The sequence below is a fragment of the Lithobates pipiens genome, unplaced genomic scaffold, assembly GCF_037356315.1.
Source record: "Lithobates pipiens isolate NorthernLeopardFrog02 unplaced genomic scaffold, aLitPip1_a1.2 Scaffold_18, whole genome shotgun sequence".
NCBI lineage: Eukaryota > Metazoa > Chordata > Amphibia > Anura > Ranidae > Lithobates > Lithobates pipiens.
The window spans coordinates 369,721,268-369,727,267 of record NW_027507758.1 but is presented as its reverse complement, the minus strand read 5'-3'; the positions used below and the strand labels follow the sequence as shown (position 1 = coordinate 369,727,267).

The 6,000-nt window shown below is 40.9% G+C and overlaps 1 protein-coding gene across 17 annotated transcripts in view; it reads left to right on the top strand.

The window, feature by feature from the left end:
* Positions 1 to 6,000, top strand: part of DIS3L2 (DIS3 like 3'-5' exoribonuclease 2) — an 867,027-nt gene that overhangs the window by 78,362 nt on the left and 782,665 nt on the right. The gene's annotated exons all lie outside the window — the stretch shown is intronic.

The following is a 6,000-nucleotide window of genomic DNA, read 5'->3' as shown; positions in this document are numbered from 1 at the left end:
TAATCACTACTGAAAGTAATATTTACATTAGCAATTATTTGCTCTTTTTGTACTATAAAGGGCTCATTTTAGTTTTTTTAACCTATTATGTTACTGGGTGATTAATCGATTACTATTTTCATAATTGATTAGTTGTCGATTAATCGATTAATTGTTTCAGCCCTACTGGTCAGCAGAACACCCTTTGGCATGCTCTTTGGAAGTTCCTTTGTAGAATACATTGGGACAGCTTTGGATGGAAGAAGGGTTCTTGCCCATTGATCCTCAATCTTTTCTTTGATTGGACCTACCTCATCTTGTGTGATTGTGTAAATCAGTGTTTGTCTCCTGCCAGTCCTTGGCCTCCTGGCAGACCCCTCGTTACCAAGTACACCAGACCTGCTCAGAAGCATTCTTTATATAAAAGTTGGCCACCACACTCTGTTGAGGATTTCCATGATTTTCAAAATTCTGCTTTGCTCTTGTGTGAGAGATCCTCTAACTTTAACTTTAAATTGATTTGTAAATGTGACAAAAAAATGTGCAACAGAAGTCGGTGGCCCCCAAATCTCCTTCTCCTATCACTTTTGTCTTCTCTTCTGTGAGTTCCCCCATTGGAAGCTGCTTCCTAATGTGGGCTTGCTCCCAAGCCTCACTGTCTGTCGAGAGTCAGTGATGCTCCGCTCCCCCTCCCCTACTCCCTCATCACTAGCTTTGACAGCAGTGGGACATAATGGCTCCAAAGCCTGTGAAGCAGCAATTGAGGGAAGAGCTTCTGCAGACGGGCAGTGCCAGATCAAATGAGCTTGTTGGGGTGTGGAATAATGTCAAATTTTTTTTTGCATTAGGATGTTTTAGATGGTACACTTTTTTTTTTTTTTTTTTTATATATTCCCCCCCCCCCTTTTATACATTTATAAATAACAAACTTGTTATACTTGCCTGCTCTGGACAATGGTTTTGCCCAGAACAGCCCCTGTCCTCATCCGGTCCCTTGCCGACACTCCTGGTCCCTCCCTCCTGCACCCAAGCCGCTGCTTTGTTCATTTTGCCCCACCCCCTCTATCCTCATTGGCTCACTGACCTTTACAGCAGCTGCTGCCAATGGCACCCACTGCTATTTTAGCCAATCAAGAGGAAGTATCCTGGACAGACGGTGGTCTTGTGCAACATTGCTGTTTTGATATGCAGCTCAGGTAAGTATTCAGGCTTGGAGGCTGCTGCAGTTTGTTTATTTATTTATTTTTTTCTTAATGCATAGAATGCGTAAAGTAAAGTTTTAGGCTTTATAACCACTTTTAAGGCTTCATTCACGTGGCTGTAAAAATTGTACTGATATTAAATTTCCAAGGAGAGAAGCTCCAGCATGAGTAAAATACTTTGCATAGTGATGTGTTTTAAATGCGTATGTTTGATACTTCACCCTTTTTGTTGAGATTTCTTCTACATGCGTGTATATATGTGTAAGTGTGCAAAGCGTATGTTCATTTCAAGCCTCAACTTGGTACTTTCAGTCCGCCCTCGCACCGTTCTTGGCCGATTCCTGCTTAACCGGCCAAGATTCAAACAGTCTGACTGGCCGAACGCCCACGTTTGCGATGTAACCCAGAGTTCATGGATGGTGGCCCAGAACAGTAAGTTGGCTGTCCTTTTTTGCGAATAGGGACACGCTGGTAAATACATGGACATAGGGTAATTTTATCAACCATAACACTATAAAACTGCAGCCATGCCTGTGGACCCATCATTGCAAAGTAAGACCAACACAAATGTAGAACTACACTAATACCTATTTAAAACCGCACTAAGGAATTAGGAACCTGGTCCCCCAACCAGGCTACCACAAAGGACATGTGGGCAATTTGGACTATCATGATACAGTAAGACAAAGTATAGCTGTGTGACAAGTATACAATTGTAAAATGTTTTATTGATGCAAAGATGATGGTAAATTAGAAGTAAAAACATGACAATTCATGTATGTCACCAAAACAGTTAACCCCGAATGGGGGATCACAGTACATCATCACAAAAAACTTGTGGACAATGGCTGCTTCATCAGGAGAGTATCTGTGGATTAATGAACAGATGATCCAAAAACTGTATAACTGCCCTAAGGCGTGAACAGTAAAAAGACTAATATGACATGACATTTGAACAAGGTGTTTAATACATAAGGGGGCAGAAGGAGCCAAACTGCTTACCCATGTCCAGACAGGCCCTTGTCACAGGGCATAACCTCCAGAGTGGGAGGTTTCCCAAGGTGACTCAGGGGAGCTGCAGAGCATGATAGCCTGGAATAAGGATGAATAAGTTTAAAAAAATGTAAATGTATTATAAGCCTTCAGAACCAAGTGAATTATCTATGTGACTGGTCAGGTGGAGCAGGGTAAAAATAACAAATCAAACCATGAAAATGGTGAAAGGAGTGGGATCAAAAGTCAGACCAATGAAAATGTGTACAATTGAAATTCAAGCAGTGAAAGGGTTAAAGTACTGGGATATAGAAATGGGCAAAGGTGGGTGATATTTAATGTAAATTAAGGACATAGCATATACCTGATGATGATAAGTAAAAAGTTTGAAGGTCCCGGGAGGAGTGGTCTGGCTGAAAGGAAAAATCAGCTTGCAGCCACAATGTATGATACTATAACCAGATGGCATGGGATGGAGGCATAGAGAAGCCTATCCACCCACACCAAAGTCACCTATAGGGGAGAAAACAAACCATACCAAAAATTAAATGCCAATGGGCAGTAGCCTAGAAAAAACAGGTGCTGCAACAAGGCTATAATAAAGAGATTAGTTACCCAGGAGACTTACTGAGTACTGGCTAGAGTATAGACTCCTGGAAATCTATGGTCCAGAGTATGGCTAAACAAGCAAACTGCTTGTTTATAGCTCCTGTGTTATGTCGCTGGGTTGGGAGCTATAAAATTACAGGCAGTTTTAATTTTCGGTATTGATCCGTTTTCAAATTATCAGGTATATGCTATGTCCTTCATTTACATTAAATATAACCCCACCCTTCCCCATTTCTATATCCCAGTACTTAAACCCTTTCACTACTTGAATTTCAATTGTACACATTTTCATTATTACTTTTGATCCCACTCCTATCACCATTTTCACGTTTTATTTTTTACCCTGCTCCACCTGACCATTCAGTACAGTTGCGTTTTTTAAACGTATTCATCCTTATTCCAGTCTATCATGCTCTGTAGCTCCCCCGAGTTCCCCTGAGAGACCTCCCCCTTTGGTTATGCCCTGTGACCAGGGACTGTCGGGGCACGGGTAAGCAGTTTGGCTCCTTTTTATTTTTTTTTATTTTTTTTATCTGTTAATCCCCACACATACACTCCTGATGAAGTGGCCATTGTCCGCAAAACTAGTCATGTGTTTTTGAGCTGAATTGTCCCACTGTGATTCCCCCCCCCCCCAACTGTTTTGGTGACATAAATGAATTGTCATGTTTTTGCTTGTAATTGACCATTATCTTTGTATCAAAAATATCTTCATATTTTTTACAATTGTAAACTTGTCACACATCTATACTTTGTCTTACTGTTCCGCAATAGTCCAAATTGCCCACATGTCCTTTGTGGTAGCCTGGTTGGGGACCAGGCTCCCAATTCCTTGGTTCTAGAATCCTAGATGATTGTACAAGTTTGTTTCTACCCTTAGTAATTGATTATAGAGACCACACATTCTCTCATATTTAAAACCACAAACATTTGGAAATTAACAAGTTTAACTGCTTCAACTGCTACAATATGTCAGCAGAATGGCAAGGGTGGGCAAAAGAAGCGGCACTGCGGGGGCGAGCCACATTCTCCGCCGGGTGCCTGCGATTGTGTCAGGTAGAACGGGGAGATGCCTTTGTAAATAAAGCATGCCATAAAACTATACCCTATTTTGTAGACTCTACAAATTTTGCACAAACAATATACGCTTATTGCGAATTTTTATTCATTTTTTTCCCCACAAAAATATGCAATAGTATACGTATCTGCCTAAACTGAGGAGAAAATGTATTCTATATTTGGGGTATATTTATAATAGCAAAAAGTAAATAGTTTTTCAAAATTGTAGACATATATATGCAAAAAATAGGAACCGCAGAGGCGATCAAATACCACCAAATAGAAGCGCTTTGTGGGGTAAAAGTAAATTTTGTTTGGTTATGTCGCACTACCGCAATTGTCAGTTAAAGTGGCGTAGTGCCGAATCGCAAAAATTGGTCTGGTCAGGAAGGGAGCAAATCCTTACGGGGCTGAAGTAGTCAATTTCCTCAGGGTAATGCAATCTTCCATCTGCCACCTTTGCAAGCAGTATCTCCCTGTTGGCATAGTTGATCGAATAGAAGTTTTAAAGCCCTCCTGTGGTAAGGGATTCTGTTGCCACAACGTAGTAGATGGTTGAGACACTGTTCAAGTCAATTTGAGGTATGCCTCTGACTTTCCGAAGTATCCCTTCTTTTTCATAACGGTGAAGGCAACCTATGATGTCTCGTAGCTTCTTGAATGGTAGAGGAGGTCAATGTTCTGTGCACTCTTTTGAAGAGGACTTTGGATCATTTCAAGATTGGGTTTTCTTATACCTCTGATGGTATTAGTCAAGTAAAGAGAACCCATAGTTAAATGTTGGGTCCCCTTACTTTCTAATATAATTATACATGATATGGGGTCTGAGATTAAAGTAGCATTTCAGTCTTTGCAAATTACACCAAGCTATGCAGTGGAGTCATATTCTTACAGGATTGCTCTAATTTGCAAGTCCAACCTCAGTGCAGTGTTTAATTGGGCAACTACAGGATCTCACAAGTACACCCCTCACAAGTAGGGAGTGTACAGCTTGTATAACAGTGTAAATTTGCTGTCCCTCAATAACTCAACACACAGCCAGTAATGTCTAAACATAACTGCTGGCAACAAAAGTGAGTACACCCCTAAGTGAAAATGTCCAAATTGGGGCCAATTGGCCATTTTCCCTCCCTGGTGTCATGTTGGTGTTACAAGTTCTCAGGTGTGAATAGGGAGCAGGTGTTAAATTCTCAAATTTATTCACTTTATATATTTTTCATACCCTGGCAGAATTTTGATTTCTTGGCCATTTTTTCAGAAAACATGAATACACAAATTTTTTTCACTCATGATTAGTGTTTGGCTGAAGCGATTAGTCAAATGGGTTTACGCTTTGTTTTGTGGTTACGATTTATAAAAAAAAAAAGACCCAAATTACCCTGATCGAAAGTTTACATACCCCAGTTCCTAATACCGTGTATTGCCCCCTGTGGTATTTGTGGCTTAGGCTAATTATCTTTTCAGATGGTAAAGCTGCCCATTCATCTTGGCAAAAAGCCTCCAGTTCCTGTAAATTCTTGGGCTGTCTTGTGCGAACTGCACATTTTGAGATCTCCCCAGAGTGGCTAAATGATATTGAAGTCAGGAGACTGAGATGGCCACTCCAGAACCTTCACGTTATTCTGCTGTAGCCAATGACTGGTCGACTTGGCCTTGTGTTTTTAGATCATGGTCATGTTGGATTGTCCAAGTACGTCCCATGAGCAACTTCCTGGCTGATGAAATCCCAAATGTTCCTCCAGCATTTTTTGATAACCTACTGCATTCATCTTGCCATCAAGTTTTGACCAAATTTCCTGTGCCTTTGTAGCTCACATCCCCAAAACATCAGGGCTCCACCTTGTGTTTCACAGTAGGAATGGTGTACCTTTCATCACAGGCCTCGTTGACTTTTCTCCAAATGTAGTGTTTATGGTTGTGGCCAAAAAGATGACTTTTTGTCTCACACCAAATTACTTTGTGCCAGAGGGTTTGAGGCTTTTCTCTGTGTTTGGCGTATTGTAAGCTGGATACTTTGTGGCATTTGTGTAGTAATGGATTTCTTCTGGACACTCAACCATGCAGCCCATCTTCAAGTGCCTCCTTATTGGGCATCTTGAAACGGGGGCACCACATGTTTTCAGAGTCCTGTATTTCAGTTGAAATTATTTGTGGTATT